The sequence below is a fragment of the Ranitomeya imitator genome, chromosome 3, assembly GCF_032444005.1.
Source record: "Ranitomeya imitator isolate aRanImi1 chromosome 3, aRanImi1.pri, whole genome shotgun sequence".
NCBI classification, from domain to species: Eukaryota; Metazoa; Chordata; class Amphibia; order Anura; family Dendrobatidae; genus Ranitomeya; species Ranitomeya imitator.
In genome coordinates, this window is record NC_091284.1 from 338,617,171 (window position 1) to 338,635,150 (window position 17,980).

The 17,980-nt window shown below is 46.7% G+C and overlaps 1 long non-coding RNA gene across 1 annotated transcript in view; it reads right to left on the reverse strand.

Annotated features, from left to right (window-relative positions):
* Positions 1–2,639: 2,639 nt before the first annotated feature.
* LOC138672081 (uncharacterized) overlaps positions 2,640–17,980 on the reverse strand; it is a 92,088-nt gene continuing 76,747 nt past the window's right edge. The window contains exon 3 of the long non-coding RNA XR_011319566.1: positions 2,640–2,780. This is a non-coding gene — a long non-coding RNA (uncharacterized lncRNA). The remainder of the gene's footprint in view (positions 2,781–17,980) is intronic.

Consider the following 17,980-nt stretch of genomic DNA (forward strand, 5'->3'; position numbering starts at 1 on the left):
AGCTGCCACTAAACTTCTATCCCTCACTTCCTCCTTTGGCCTCACTCAATGGTCTTCTACAGCCACCCACAAAGATGGTCACACACTGGACCTCATCTTCACCCGCCTCTGCTCCCTATCTAACCTCTCAAACTCACCTCTTCCTCTTTCTGACCACAACCTACTCACATTCTCTTCCCTTTCCATTCCTTGTCTACAACCCCCACCCCACAAACTCTCACACCCTCGCAGAAATCTTAAACACCTTGATCTTCACTCACTCTCTGAATCCCTTCTCCCTCTCACAGACATAAGCTCCCTACACAATGCGGATGATGCTGCCGCTCTATATAACACCACAATAGCTGAAGCTTTGGAATCTCTTGCCCCTCTCACACATACCAAAGCTCGCAAAATCAACAGACAACCCTGGCACACCAGCATGACCAAAGAACTGAGGCGAGCTTCCAGAGCTGCTGAGCGCAGATGGAAAAGATCCCACTCCAACGAGCACTTCATCGCATTCAAACAGTCCCTCACCACTTTCAAGACCACACTCGCCACAGCGAAACAAACACCTACTTCTCATCTCTCATATCCTCCCTGTCTCACAACCCCAAACAGTTATTCAACAACTTCAACTCTCTCCTCCGTCCCCCAGGACCTCCTCCCTCCCCACTCATCTCAGCTGAAGACTTTGCCTCATTTTTCAAGCAGAAAATTGAGAACATCAGAGACAGTTTTAGTAAACAATCCCCAGAACCCTTCCTCCCAACTACCCAGCCCTCCACCTCCAAAACCAACTTCTCCACCATTACAGAAGACGGACTCTCCACTCTACTCGCAAGATCGCATCTCACCACCTGTGCACTTGACCCACTCCCATCCCACTTCATCCCAAACCTCACCACAGTCTTCATCCCAACCCTAACCCATCTCTTCAACCTATCACTAACAACTGGCGTTTTCCCCTCAAGCTTTAAACATGCCTCAATCACACCTATCCTCAAAAAGCCCTCTCTTGACCCATCCTCTGTATCTAGCTATCGCCCTATATCACTTCTCCCCTTTGCCTCAAAACTACTGGAACATCATGTCCATCTTGAACTGTCATCCCATCTATCTTCCTGCTCCTTCTTCGACCGCTTTCAATCAGGCTTCCGGTCACACCACTCCACTGAAACTGCCCTAACTAAGTGTGAAACGCGCGTCAGGGCAGAGGGACGCCGAGAGGATTCCATGTGGCTGCACCACAGGTACTGACACATTTGACATTCACTACTATGGTTTGCACATTAAGATCTATACAGAAACCACCAGACTTATCACAATTCAATGGCTGGGAGCACATGAATATCATTCCCCCACTATAATAGACCACGCCACAATGGCAGGTAGGGAAACTCCAAAACATATAGACCACAAAAAACCGGAGTAGAAAAATCCCAAACGCATATTCAAAGATATATAAGCTTTATTGACAATAAATAACAACACAATAAAAATGTATCAATTGCTATCATAGCACATATAGAGCAGGAGAAAATCCAAATGGAGAGCCCGTAGGTATGCCAGTGGTGCCAAGGAGTCCAATTGTCCCAAAATGGGCATATATAGGTTTCATATATCAAAAAACTGGGAGTATGTGGAGAAATAGAAACCCCATAATAACAACAAGTAAAGCAAATGAGTGTGCAAGGATATGCCCCCACATAAAGCCACAGTCAGATCCTGGAGTATCATAACTTACCCATATCAGGGGCAAAAGGACTCTCCCCGCTCCACTGGCAGCCAGGAGAGGCAGAATCCGCACCAGAAATTCCTAAGGGTTCGTGTCCACGTTCAGGATGGCCGGTGGTTTTGACGGAGCGGCAAACTCACTCTGCCCAAAGCTTCGCCCCCTTCTGGAGACGCGATGATGCCAGATGTGTTCATTGCACACATCCGGTATCATCGCACCCCACACATAGGGTCCTGTGTTATACCTTGCGGCGGTGCAGCGTCGCCACAAGGTAAATGGGCATGCTGCAATCTAAAAAGACGTGCCGCATGTCCGGAATCGCAGGGCCACTGGATGTGTGTTACCACGCGTAGTGGAGATGGGATTTCATTAAATCCCCTCCACTATGCTGTAACATCTGGATGCTGCGTGTTTGACGCTGCGTCTCTACGCAGCGTCAAACACGCAGCGTTTCCTGAACGTGGAAACATACCCTAAGGCTAATCCGCAACGCGTGCACATAGCCTTAAAGTAGCGGACACAAGTAATAGGCCACATTCACATAAGTATTTGGTGCGTTTTTTACCCCAGTGTGTGTAAGCCAAAACCAGAAGTGGGACAATCAGAGGAAAAGTATAATAGAAACACATCATACACTTCAGCATTTATCATCCACTTCTGGTTTTGGCTTATAAATACTGAGGTAAAATACTGACAAAATACTGAATGTGTGAACATGGCCTGATATACAGTATTACAACACTACCAAAAAGAACAACATACAGTAGTTAAAACGGAACAGAAATCCTCCCTGCATACGGTATCCATTATACAAAATGAAACCTACTGTGAACAGTGTCATAAGCAGAGTTAGTATTTCAGTTCAATCATAAGTTTTTCTAAAGAAAAAATGAAAGATTTGTTTTTATAGCATGTTTTATTCAGTATTTATGTACAGCACGATATGTATGTTCTGTCCATATATATGCTTAAGTAGTTGATATATGCCTTTGATTTGAGCTTCTGCATGTGAAGTATGCCAGAGTTTGACCAGGTATAATCATAAGGAATAATCCACAGCCTGCAATAAAATATATTAATTATCAATACACTGTCATAGAGAAAAATTTAAATCCATACAGACATCTCCGAAGATGGGAAATGTTATCCTCGCATTAAAGAAATGGGATTAATTAGAAATGGGGAAGTCAAAAATAACTGACACTTCAACCTCCATTCATTTGGACTTCACATTGAAGTTATGGGATTAATTATAACTGGGGAAGTGGGAAATTAGTTATAACTGGGGAAGTGAGAACGAGCTGACATGTCAACATCCATAGAAGTAGGGCCCCCCTGCAGTGACCTGGTAATTTTACAACAGGATATTTGCTTTGAGAGCCAGATACTAAGGCCGTTGTCACACTCAGCGTAGGGAAATACGGTCCGTATTTTACATGCATAATATGCAGAAATGTTTCCAAAATAGGGATCCATATGCCATCCGTAGGCAGGGTGTGGCAGCGTATTTTATGCATGTCATCCTCCGTATGTAATCCGTATAGCATCCGTACAGCGAGATTTTCTCGCCGGCTTGCAAAAATTATATATATACATATATATGTATATGTATATATATATATATATATATATATGTCAGTGAGACACATATATATACATAAATTTATATTTAATACAGCGCTAGATAGCTTAAAAGCCGGTAATTCAATTGCCGGCTTTTGCTATCTCCTTCCCAAACCCGACATGATATGAGACATGGTTTACATACAGTAAACCTTTTCATATCCCTTTTTTTTTGCATATTCCTCACTACTAATGTTAGTAGTGTGTGTGTGCAACATTTGGGGGCTTTAGCTGCTAAAATAAAGGGTTAAATTGCGGAAAAAGCTGGCGTGGGCTCCCGCACAATTTTCTCTGCCAGAGTGGGAAAGCATAACGCACTCCCAAACTACAATTAAATAGCAAAAATACAAAATTTATTAGGAAAGACAGAAACCACAAATAAAAAACATATATATTAAAATTCAACCAACACACCACTGGGCGTGTAATCAAACAATGTGTATAGACAACCTAAGGTATAATACATCATAAATTATACCACTGACACACCGCAGGTTCCATAATAAGTGAATATACAGGGACAGCCTAATATGCAGTGATATACAGCGAGTAGCACTACACATATATATATACATGACAGATGGCTAAATCCTATTATACATAGAACAAGATAATAGGTAAATTCTGGGCGTCCCCAGAAAACCATATAATGTAAGAAAGCCCCACTGTGTGTAAAGGGGCTGATGCTAACTAGAGGGCCCCAATAGGCCTATTATATAGCAGCAAAAGGTGAGCATAGACCCCTCAATCAGAAAGTCTACACCACAAGCGACTCTCAACCAACATGATGGAAGGAGAAAGAAAGGGCCTGCCTCAGGAGGATAGGCCGAGAAGGTAAGTATAGCAAAAGATCAATCACCATATGGGGCAATCCAGTATGTAGCGTCAGCAGTGAGTCGTCTGAAGGTCAGGCAAGCGATGGTCCCGGGACCCAAGTGGTATGGGTCTATGTATAATAGGATTTAGCCATCTTTCATGTATATATATGCAGCGCCCCAGAGTCTTGGTCGTTGCAGTAATGTCGCTCTGCCACTAAGGGGAGTGATGTTATGTCTGATTGCTCTAAAGGAGTTCACCTGACCAGGTATCACAGTCACACATTACACTGCACACTCCAGCCACCAGGGGAAGCAAAAGGCACTATGTATTAGGACACTCCTCACACTCTGGTAAAACTGGGGGTTGGATAGGAAGTTAGTTAGAACGCAGCCTGGGAGAGCTCCAGGGAGGACCTGTCAGGGGTGGATTCCTAGCAGGTACCTAGCAGAAGGACAGAACGTGACGGAGCCGTGCCTGCACTACCGGCATCCTAATCCTAATAACACGAAGCAAAGGATATTGTGGAGAAGTGAGAAACAAAATCACAGCACAAAGGAGAACCAGTAGGAGTCGTGCCCCGAGATCGGCAACATACTACTGAGGCGCGTAGCCGGTGGCCGGAACGCCGAGGAAGTAACTGACTCCAAGCATTACTTCAAACAGCGGCAGGACAGTTGATTACAGGTTGGCTGTCTACCATACATCACCTAAGCAGACATAGGGGGCAAACGTGGAGAGGTGCGTCTCTAGGGTCCCAAAATAGCTCCGAGCCTACCCGTCATACGGGTGCGTCCTAGCCAGATAAACTTGGGGGACGGAGAAGAGAAAGAACTGATACGAGAGTTGTGAGGACTATCCCGTGGTCCTCAGCAGGGAAGGACTACAACACACAGGTGCTAGTTGGTAGGCAACGATTTCCACCTGCAAAGGGAACTCTGGATGTGCCTTCGGATCGGCCGGTCTCAGCCAGCCCTGTTAGCAGTGCTCTGGATTACTGATCCCGAAGCCTTCAGTAAAAAGGTAAAGAGACTGCAACCCTGTGTCCCCGTTATTAACCGCACCTCGCATCATCACCACCTACACTACTGGGAAGCCCTGGGGATATAATTCACCTGTGGGAAGATATACCATCTAGCTGCCATAACACCACCCCAGTGGGCCCCAATCAGCGTCGGTCACCCTGACCGAATACCACAGGTGGCGTCACGAAACCTTGACAGACTTGTATCACCTTTCATTGGACGCCCCTTAGCAGGGTCACAGACTGGGTCCAGCCACCGTGACAACCCTAGAACTGAGACAGAGAGGACCGGTACCGAGTAACCCGCGGCCCTGCGTCTGGGGGGCTCCAACTATGTGTAGTGCAACTCGCTGTATATCACTGCATATTAAAAAAAATGGAGTGTGATCCCTCAAAATTTTATTAACTAGCAGAAGGAAAGCGGCCAGCTTGGGGCTGATGTTTATAGCCAAGGAAGGGGGTAATAGACATTGAGCTTCACAGGCTATTTATGATAACCATGAGTAAAGCGTTGCCGAAATACATTGGTTGGAGACCACTGGTGGAACCGCTAGAGTTTTATGATGTCTAAGTAAATTCTGTTTTATTCAGCTGACTCATCGCTGGAGAATTCTTGTTTCTTTGCTGTCTAAAAAATTAAGCAACCATATTTGTCACATGTTTGACGAGAAGATAGTAATCCAATTGTCCCGCGACGCATCTAGTAGTGAAGGGCGAGCACTAAAATGCTCGGTTACTCATTGCTCGGGTCGAGCAAATTGGAATGCTTGGGTGCTCGACCCGAGCAACGAGCCCAATGTAAGTCTATGGGAAAACCAAGCATTTTAGCCATGGTCATTTTAGGGTCTAAAAACATTGTAAATCAATGGGAACAGTGGGAATCCCTGGAAGCATTTCTGACTCACAGGTCACAGCTGTGAACAATGTTGTCAGTCTTATGCCATTTTTACAGGCGCACAATAAAACATACAAAAACGAAACCAAAATGGATTTTCCTGGAAAATATGTTAAGGAACATTCTTTCCAGGGTAATGATGTAAGGCAAAATAAAAAACCCAAAACAAAAATGTTCCTCCACCACTTGGGCTATATTCACACATAGCATTTTTGATGCGCTTTTTGACTTTAGCATTGCTTTCAACCAAGACAAATGCATTGACTGGGAAATGTCAATGTGGTGAAATATGTGTATATATATATATATGTGTGTGTGTGTGCAGTGGACTATGTATAGATTTATTGTGTAACTGGCAATAATGTAACATCTGCCTTGAAAGGCTGCATGTCGCACCCAGGTGTTAACATGTATTTTCCTGGGACAAGTAGACTTCTGTCCCCAATCTCACCAGGGGATCCTGCTGGAAGCCAAGAAAGGTAACATTTGACACCTTCTAGCTCTTGGGGTACCGTCACACAGTGGCATTTTGATCGCTACGACGGCACGATCCGTGACGCTCCAGCATCGTAACAATATCGCTCCAGCGTCGTAGACTGCTGTCACACTTTGCAATGTACGACGCTGGAGCGATAATTTCATGACGTATGTGCGATGTAGAAGCCGTTGGTTACTATGCGCACATCGTATACAATATCGTGCACACCTTTGTTACACCATGCGATCATGCCGCCACAGCGGGACACTAGACGACGAAAGAAAGTTTCAAACGATCTGCTACGATGTACGATTCTCAGCGGGGTCCCTGATCGCAGGAGCGTGTCAGACACAGCGAGATGGCAGGAACGTCACGGATATATCGCTGGAACGTCACAAATCGTGCCGTCGTAGCGATCAAAATGCCACTGTGTGACGGTACCCTTAGAAGAGAGATGTTAATTACAGCCTGATAGTATCTCTGTGACAGCTGTTATACAAAGGATCTCAAGAGAAAATAATATATTCATTGGGGGCGTGGCCGTGGTCCAATCAAAAAACAAGCAGTTATGATATTAACCTGAGGGGCTGGTCTAGAAACCTGACCTCCAGACCAAAGCTATAAAGTAGACCTGATACCTAAAAAACGTGTTCACATAATGGGGGTGGCCGAGCTGGTGTGATCCAATCTACATTCATCTTACACTCAGGGAGCAGAAAGCAAAGTACCAGTTAGATGATTTCTGTAAGATTCTCCTGTTTATTTTTATACTGTTTTGCATAAGTTGTATGTCTTTTTATTATCATATTTTTATAACTTTTCTTACTGTAAGCACTAAACCTTTTTGTATTAAAGTATAAAAATTGAACAAGTTGAACCTTGATTGTTGTAAAAGAATCCATAGCCTAAGGTGTGTGAGCCTTATGAGTGCTAGACATTATTAGTATTAATATTTCCTGGACTCATCGCCCGTGTATTCGGTGAGTGGTGGCAGCGTGTATGAGCGGGTGTGTGGCCTGGGTCGGTGTGTGATTAATGCTCCCATTACAGCATAGGACAAAGGTTGAATGCTGGAATGAGAGTCGGGAGATAGATTAACCCTTGCAGGCACAACCCAAATCACGTGCTGAGAGCGGGCACGTGACGAATTAGTTACACCACGGAGTAGGGATCCGTGACAGTCATTTTAACATTTTACAATCTTATTTGGCCATGTGGTGTGTGACACATCATCAGATACATCCTGTTTAACTTATGAAGGAGGGACTCTGAAATTTTCAAAGTATATTTTTAAAGGGCCAGCAATAAGCCCTGACTATTCTTAGAGAGCCATCAGCCAGCTATGCTTTCTTGTTCCCATTATTAAACAGTGGGTCTCTCACACGGTTATTGCGCAAGCAGTGAGTGGCAGGGTCGACCAAAATTTGGATGCACCCCAACAACCCATTGAACAGACGTTCTGGATGGCCATATGCAACCAAAGTTCCCAGTATTCATTTGGTAATTCCATACGGTTTGCTCATGCATTGAATGCAAGGCCTGCCCTGCCCCAAAGTTACATGCACCCCAATAAGCCTTTGAACCCACGTACTGGATGGCCACATGAAAACCAAGTTCACATTATTCATAGGGTACGCCCATACTGTTTACTTATGCATTTAATGCAAGGCCTGCCCTGCCCTGCCCCAAAGTTACACACACCCCAAAAAACCTTTTAACCCATGTCCTGGATGGCCACAGGCAACCAAAGATCCCATTAGTCATTTGGTACTTCCATAATGTTTGACCAACCATGAAGTGAATGAAAGGCCTGCTCCAAATTTGGATTCACCCCAACAACCCATTGAACAGACGTCCTAGATGGCCACATGTATCCAAAGTTCCCAATATTCATTTGCTACTCCCATACTGTTTGCTTATGCATTGAATGTGAGGCCTACCCTGCCCCAAAGTTACACGCACCCCAATAAGCCTTTGAACCCACGTCCTGGATGGCCACATGCATCCAAAGTTCCCATTAGTCATTTGGTACTCCCATAATGTTTGTCCATGAAGTGAATGTAAGGCCTGCCCCAAATTTGCATGCACTCCAATCCCCCTTTGAAGAAATGTGGAGGATGGCCTCCGAAAAATGCTTTCCCAGTTTAAAGGAGCGGGTCTCCTATACATGTAATGCACATTCACTAAGTGTATTGGCTGACAAACATTTCACCCTGGTGGGTACGCATCAACCTACTGTGTCAACATATTTTTTGCAGGCATCATAAACACCCTTGCCAACAATAACATGACTGTTGCATCACGGAACACGTTCACCCTGGTGTATGGGATGACAAGCATTTCACCCTGGGGGTACGCACCAACCTACTGTGTCAACCTTTTTTTTACGGGCTTCATAAACATCCTTGCCAACAATAACGTGGCTGTTGCATCATGGAACACGTTCGCCCTGGTGATCTAGTGGCGATGGATGATGAGGAGAAGGAGGAGGATAAAAGCAAATAGCCAAAATCAGAAAGCGTATACCCATGTAAGGGTGTGAATTAGTGCATGGGAATATAACTCCCCAAAAAAGACAGTGGATTTTAGGTTATGTTTCACTGTTATCATGCGGTGGTGTACAGAAGTCTGGCCCAATCCAGCCCTTGTTCATTTTTATGAGAGTCAGCCTGTCAGCATTTTCAGTTTTCAGAGGTGGATGTGCTTATCAGGTATAATTCCACCAGTGGCACTAAAAAAGCTCTTTGACAAAACACTAGCGGCAGGACAGACCAGGACCTCCAAGGCATAGAAAGCCAGTTCATGTCATGTATCCAGCTTTGAGACTTAATAATTATATGGCACAGAGGAATCATGAAGGATGTTGGTACGGTCAGCAAGTCACTTCCTCAGCATCTTCCAAAAAGTTACACTCCTTGTGAGAGTACCCCACGCCTCAGGGCCTGTGCGATGGGAGGGTCTTAGAAAACTCTCCCAGGACTTTGCCAGTGTTTCCCTGCCTCTGCTGGACTGGAGTTGTATCTCTCTTGCCTGTACTCCTTGGTTGTCCAACAAACTCTGGGCTCTGCTGCCAGCATTTTCAGCTGGAATTTTTTTTTAATAATTCCGCAACAAGGGCCCTTTGGTACTGCACCATTTTAGTAGACCTGTCTGCCTCTCGAATAAGAGATAGAAAGTTCTCCTTGTAGCGTGGGTCTAGAAGTGTCACCAACCAGTAATGGCTGTCACCCAAAATTTTGAGAATGCGAGGGTCACGGGAAAGGCAGTGCAAACACAGCCATGCATGCCAGACTGCTAACAGGCAAGACTTCCGTGTCCTCACCAAGAGGACGACTGACCATGCAGTCCTCCTCCTCCCTGTCCTCAGGCCATCCACGATGAACAGACGGTATGACAGATGTGCTTGTAGTACCATCTATAGCCCATGAAAGTAGCTCCTGTTCTTCCTCCTCCTCTTCTTCATTGTCAACCAATCCACATTGGGATGACATGAGGCTGGGCTGTGTGTAATCACCACATATGGTTCCTTGCTCCATCTCATTGTGCTCCGCCTGCTATGCATCCTCTTTAATTGTGAGCAGAGAGTGTTTCAGAACACAGAGAAGCAGAGTGGTGATGTTAATTATGGCGTCATCGCTGCTCACCATCTTGGTGAACTCTTCAAAGTTTTGTAGGATGGTACATATGTCTGACATCCATGTCCAGGTCTTATGTTTGGAGTCTGAACTGCATACTGACAGCCTTGTTGATGCTGGTAGTCAACAGCTGCCCTCTTCTGCCTACAAATCCTTTACAAGATCTGCAATGTAGAGTTCCAACACGTGGGGACATCACACAACAGTCGGTGAGCTGGAAGCTGCAAAAGATGCGAAAGCACGGCAAGGGCGGCGGAAGCCGTAGCTGACTTTCTAAAATGGGCAAACAGGCAATGTACTTTGACAAGCAGATCTGGCAGCTTCTGGTAGCTTTTGAGAAACCATTGAACAATGAGGTTAAGCACATGGACCAGGCATGGTATGTGTGTGAGCTTGCCTCGCTTCAGAGCCACCACTAGGTTCCAGCCATTGTTGCACACGACCATGCCTGGCTGTAGGTTCAGCGGTGTCAGCCACAGTTCTGCCTGCTCTTTCAGAGCTGTCCACAACTCGTCAGCCTTGTGGGGTTTGTCACCTAAGCATATTAGCTTCTGTACAGCCTGTTGATGCTTGCCTGAGGCAGTGCTGCAGTGTTTCCAGCTTGTGACTGATGTGGTGATTTGGGAGATAGAGGCTGAAGAGGAGGAGAATTGAGGTGCAGGAACTGTAGATTGTGGGGGCAACCCTGATTGATGCAGGACCAGAAACACATGGGCTACTTGCACATTGAATAAGTTTGTAGGAACCTGTTCACACACCATCAAGAAACTTGAAGACACAAAAGAGCACAGTGAGGTCAAAAATACTCTGTTGTAAAAAAAATCACAGTAATAAGCAAGTGCTAGTCAAAAGATGGAAAAAACAGGGTATTTAGTTGATACATTTTTTTGCAAAAAAATGTATACTAAGCTGCTCCACCAATCGTCAAGGTATTCCCATATATAGCAGTCCTAACTAATGTATATAATCCCTATCTGATGTATTTAAAAACCTGATCATCTGTATAGTACCTGTATAAGCAGGGTTCAGAGAGGGAATATCCATGTGGACATGCTGGATGGAACAGCTTTGATGCAAATGACCCATAAGGAGTGGTGGACTCCCTAGTCTTGTAGAAACAAGAGAACAATTATAGAACCAGAAACACATGGGCTACTTGCACATTGAACAAGTCTGTAGGAACCTGTTCACACACCACCAAGAAACTTGAAGACACAAAAGAGCAGAGTGAGGTCAAAAATACTCGGTTGTAAAAAAATCACAGTAATAAGCAAGTGCTAGTCAAAAGATGGAAAAAACAGGGTATTTAGTTGATACGTTTTTTTTGCAAAAAAAATGTATACTAAGCTGCTCCACCAATCGTCAAGGTATACCCATATAGAGCAGATACAAATACATCAGATAGGGATTATATACATTAGTTAGGACTGCTCTATATGGGTATACCTTGACGATTTGTGGAGCAGCTTAGTATACATTTTTTTTGCAAAAAAACGTATCAACGAAATACCCTGTTTTTTCCATCTTTTGATTAGCACTTGCTTATTACTGTGATTTTTTTACAACAGAGTATTTTTGACCTCACTTTGCTCTTTTGTGTCTTCCTGATTGACGCAGGGCCCGCAATCCTCAGCGTCGGCAGTATGTGTTCTATCCCAAGGTCCGACTGGGTCACGGCTTCCACTGTGTTAACCCAGTGTGCCGTGAGCGAGATGACCGAGGTGGCAATTTGCGAGATGGAGGCTGAAGAGAAGGAGGTGCAGGAGCTGTAGACTGTTGGGGCAACCCTGATTGATGCAGGGCCCTCAATCCTCGGCATCGGGAGTATGTGTTCTATCCCAAGGTCCGACTAGGTCCTGGCTTCCAGTATGTTCACCCAGTGTGCCATCAGCAAGATGTAGCATCCCTGCCCACAAGCACTTGTCCACGTGTCTGTGGTTAGGTGTACTTTACTAGTAACAGCATTATTGAGGACACTGCTAATGTTGTCAGAAACGTGCTTGTGTAATGCAGGGATGGCACACAGAGAGAAATAGTGGCGGCTGGGGTCCGAGTACATTGGAACAGCCGCCGCCATCAGGTTGCAGAAAGCTTCCATCTCCATGAGCCTAAAAGGCAACATTTCGAGTGCAAGCAGATCAGAAATGTATGAATTTAGTAGTGTCACCTGTGGGGCATTGACTGCGTATGTCCGCTTATGTTCCAAGGACTGGGGTATGGACAACTGACACTGCACTGGGACAAGGACGTGGACATGCTTGCTGATGGTGCTAATTGCGTGTGTGCAACAACAGGTGCAGGGCAGGAGGCATATTTGCAGCCACCATGGACAGGTGATTGGCTTGCACGTACAACAGCGGAAGAAGCTCTGGTGTCACCCGCAGACGCTGTTCCTGGACCCTGTGGTTTGGCCCACAAACTTGGGTGCTTTGCTTCCATGTGCCTGATCATGCTGGTGGTGGTCAGGCTGGTAGTTTTGCTACCCCTGCTGATGAAGGCTTGGAAGGTGGTGCAAATGGCCTGTTTGTGGTTATCAGCAGAGTCATTAAAAAACAACCAGACTCAGGAAAACCTAACACTTGTACTGGCAACTACTTATCATGTTGGTGTTACGGGGAAAGGTTTCCTGTCTTCTGTCTGCAGCCAACACAATGCTTCTTCCTGCCTGGTGGGGTGCTATGCCTCCCTCCTGCCAGGTTGTGTTAGTTATTATATCATCCACCACCTTGTCTTCCACATCCGCACCCTGGTCCTCCTCCTGACTTTCTGGCAATTGAATCTCATCATCGTCCACCTCTTGTGACACGTTCCCACTGTCACCTTCATGTGAACGTATATGCTCAAATATCTGGGCATCACTACATGCGATCTCCTCTTGCCCCACTTCAACTGCATCGGGAGAGAGGCCCTAATCTCTAAATGGAAAAGTGAACAGCTCTTTAGAGTGTCCAAGTGTGGGATCATTTGTCTCACGGCACTCAGCATTGTGGGAGGAAGGAGGATCAGGGTGAGGAATATGCGGTCAAGAGTCACAGCTACTCAGAATTGACCATGTTGAAGACACAGTGGTGGTGGCAAAGTGACTGGAAGCATTATCCGCTATCCAACCAACAACCTTTTGACACTGCTCTGGGTTCAATAGTAGTGTACTGCTGCGGTTCCCTATTAATTGTGACAAGAATGTCGAGTGAGAAGATGTGGGTGTTTGTTGTGGGCCAATTTCAGCTTGCCCACCTCCTCGGCCTCGTCCTCTGCATTCACCATCATCATCACATTCACTACCCGTCCTTGCCACGCTCCTTGCCCATTTTAAATGCACTGCAATATTTTTCACCTTCACTACAAATGTCTGACTTTGGAGCGAACTTATATGTGATTCGTGTGCGGGAATGCCACAATTTAAAATATCTGGCCTGTAGGTAACACCTTTTTTGTTAAGTAAACATCTATTATATAATATTAGGGCTGGCAGAACGCACCGAGTAAAAATAGATGTTATTATTGGTGCGTTCGCAGCCAGGGGTCCACCGTGCAGGAGGAGAACCTGCTGCTAGCAAATGGCACTATATGGCAGTATAAGCGACCTCTGTTACTTCACAGAGTCACCGTGATAGGAAAGCACTGTGTCCTGTTAAACTCACAGGAGTACACAGCTAACTGCTGAGCTGATAGCAGTCAGTGGTCATGCAGTCAGAGAAGCACACAAACAATTCCTCACTGGAGGTACCGGTATTCTAGTGGCTTATTTCAACTGGACCCTGAATACATGCAAACAAACACCTCACCGGAGGTGCCGGTATTCTAATGGCTTATTTCAGCCAGGCCCTGACCACAAGCATACATGATCACACTGGCGCAAAGCTCATAACAAAGATTAAGAAAGCAGGACTTAGTCCCAGAAGCAAGTCCTCGCCGCAGATTAGTACTGGCTACAATGGCAGAGCCTGGAAGAACAGCAGTAGCCAGGCACAGAGTATCTGCCTGAGCCAGATGCTGGGACCGACGTCTCCGCTGAGCAGGCTCCACTGCGGCTGAAGAAGAATGGGAGACCGCAGCGGAGATGGCTCGAGATTCCAAATGTGCAGAGGCGGGAACTCGACTCCTAACATTAACCCTCCTCCTAGGACCCCCCTCCTTGGACCTCGCTACACTCGAAGGCCGCAATGAGCTGCGGAGCTTGAATGTGCTCAGCAAGTTCCCAAGACCTGTCTTCTGGACCATAACCCTTCCAGTCTACCAAATAAAATTTCTTGCCACGTACCACCTTGCACCCCAAAATAGCGTTCACCTCGTAATCGTCCTTAAACGAACCCAATGTCCCGGCAGATGACTCGGAAAACTGGGACATGTATACGGGCTTCAAGAGGGACACATGAAAGGTGTCGGTGATACCTAGGCATGGAGGAAGGGCCAGTCGGTAGACCACAGGGTTAACCTGTTCGAAGACCTTGAAGGGACCCAAGTAGCGAGGTACAAACTTAGTGGACTCAACATGCAGCCTGATGTTACGGGCGGAGAGCCACACTAAGTCACCAGGAGCAAAGGTCGGAGCGGGGCACCGATGAGCATCGGCAGAGGACCTCATTCTCTCCTTTGAGGCCCAAATGGCATCCTGAGTGCGGTCCAAATGTCCCGTGCCTCCACAGCCAAGTCTGCCACCCTGGAGTCGGAAGACACGAGCATTGGCACAGGGACACGCGGATGCTGGCTGTAATTAAGGATGAATGGAGTCTGACCGGAAGAGGCACCAAGTGCACCATTTTGGAAAAATGGTCAGTGATTACCCAAATAATGGTGCAGCTACGAGACTTGGGTAAGCCCACCAGGAAATCCATCCCCACCAACTCCCAGGGCCTGTCTGCCACCGGCAGGGGCTAAAGCAACCCAGCTGGCCATTGATGAGGAGACTTGTTCTTGGCGCAGGAGACACACGTTCGGACATAGTCTGCAACGTCACGGGCCATATGTGGCGACCAGTATGTCCTCGCCAGTAGCTCAGATGTCCTTTTAGACCCAAAATGTCTACCCACCCTGGACAAGTGAGCCCAAGAGAGAACCTCCGGACACAGACTGGATGGTACAAAAGTCTTGCCTGGAAATTGGGACCACAGTTCTCAGACTCTCTGCAGGGACAATAAGCTGAGGCTCCTCTTCCTCCTCCTCAGATGATACAACGGAGCGAGCGAAAGAGAGCATCGGCACGAATGTTTTTGTCCCCGGAAAGGAAATGGAGGGTGAAATGGAACCGGGAGAAGAACAAGGACCATCTGGCCTGGCGAGAATTTAGCCACTGGGATGTTTGTAGGTAAACCAAATTCTTGTGGTCTGTGAATACTTGGAAAGGATAGCGAGCCCCCTCCAAAAGATGTCTCCACTCAGAGAAGGCCAACTTCATTGCTAGCAACTCCCTTTCCCCGATGGAATATTTCCTCTCCACTGGTGTGAAGGTCTTGGAAAAGAAGAAGCAAGCATGCTTCCGACCTTGAGCATCCTTTTGAAAGAGGACTGCTCCAGCACCAACGGATGAGGCATCCACCTCCATTATAAACGGCTTATCTACATCGGGGCGATGTAGGATGGGAGCGCTAGCAAAATGAGACTTAATAGAAGTGAAGGCCTTGGAGACCTCCTCAGACCACAATTTGGGATTTGCTCCCTTCTTGGTGAGGGCTACGAAGGGAGCTACCAAAGTTGAGAAATGAGGAATGAACTGGCGATAATAGTTAATGAACCCCTTAAAGCGCTGCACCGCTTTAAGAGAATGGGGTTCTTGCCAGTCCATCACAGCATGTAGTTTGGCAGGATCCATAGCCAATTCTTGGGAGGAGATGATATAGCTCAGGAAAGGTAAAGACTCCTGCTCAAACACTCATTTCTCCAACTTGGCATAGAGGGAATTAGCTCGTAAGAGGTTGAAGACTTTGCAAACATCTCTCCGGTGGGATTCAATATCTGGAGAGTAGATGAGAATATCATCCAGATAGACGACGACCGAGGTGGAAAGCATATCCCAGAAGATATCGTTTTCAAAGTCTTGGAAAATGGTTGGGGCATTAGAGAGCTCAAAGGGCATCACTAGATATTCATAGTGACTATCCCTGGTGTTAAAAGCCGTCTTCCATTCGTCCCCCTCATGGATGTAAATCAGGTTGTAAGCACCCCGCAGATCAACCTTAGTAAATATCCTTGCTCCCTGAAGCCTATCAAAAAGCTCAGATATCAGGGGCAGGGGATACTTATTCTTAACAGTGATGGCGTTAAGACCCTGTAGTCTATGCATGGATGTAGTTCCCCGTTCGTCTTCTGCACGAAGAAGAACCCAGCCCCTGCAGGTGACACTGACTTCCTAATGAATCCTCTTGCCAGACTTTCCTGAATGTACTGAGAAATTGCCTCCGTCTCCGGGAGCGATAACGGATAGACTCGACCCTGGGGAGGCTCAGCACCAGGCAAGAGGTCAATAGGACAGTCATAGGGACGGTGAGGTGGAAGGGTCTTCACAGCCTTTTTGGAGAACACATCCGCATAGGGCCAATATTGCTTGGGGAGAGAGGATAGATCTGCGGGTACCTCAGTAGTAGCAACCTGAACGCTTTCCCTCTGACATCTACCCCCACAAGATTCACCCCATCCCAAAATTCTGCCTGTGGACCACTCGATATGAGGAGAGTGGTACCGTAGCCATGGTATCCCTAACAGGACCTCATCAATTCCCTCAGGAATGACGAGTAGAGATATTATATCCTGATGAGATGGCGATATAGACAGAGAGAACGGGATGATCTAGTGTGTTATCTGAGAGGGCAGTGTCGACCCATTCACCATTCGTACGGTAACTGGTTGGGCTAGCATTACCAGGGGAATTGCGTGACGTTGGGCGAAGGCAGAAGACATAAAATTGCCCTCCACCCCAGAATCCATGCAGAGCTCAACCGAGTGGGGGAATGAGCCTATAGTAATTGTCCTCTTAAAGGACAATTTGGAGGCAAACGTCGCCGTATCTAGTGTACCTCCACCTACTACCACTAGACGCTGATGTTTCCTCGACCGCTGGGAACATCTAGTGGCAAGATGTCCTGACTGCTGGCAAACATGACAGACTGTGAGTGCACGAGTGGTCCAGGACTTAGATCCCGCTCGTGACACTTCCATGGCCTCATGTGACTCAGAACCAGGACCGGAGATTCCAAAGGTTTGGCGAAGGTGGGAGCCAGCCAAAACCTCTGCCTACACTGGGCTCGCTCTAAGCTCCGCTCGTGAAAACAGAGGTCAATACGAGTGGACACAGTTATTAACTCCTCCAGTGTGGCGGGAATCTCCCTAGTGTCCTGAGCGTCCTTCACGTGGTCAGCCAGCCCCCTCCAAAATATAGGGATAAGGGCTTTATCTGACCACTCCAGCTCAGATGCCAGGGTGCGGAAGTGGACGACAAAATGGCTGACCAAGGACGAGCCCTGAGTCAATGCCAACAATTGGAGCACCGTATCATGGGTGACTCGAGGTCCTAAAAAGACCTGCTTCAGTGTGCTCAGGAACAGCGGAGCACTCTGTACCACATGATCGCCACGCTCCCACAGCGGAGTAGCCCACTCCAACACCTTGTCCAACAGGAGAGACACTATAAATCCCACCTCTGCCCGCTCTGTGGGGAAACGTGCGGCCAGAAGCTCGAGATGTATAATGCACTGGCTCACAAAACCCCTACAAGATTTACTATCTCCAGAAAATTTCTCTGGCAGCGGGAAGTGAGAAAGAGTCGGAACAGGGGTGGCAGTGGACAAGGTTACTG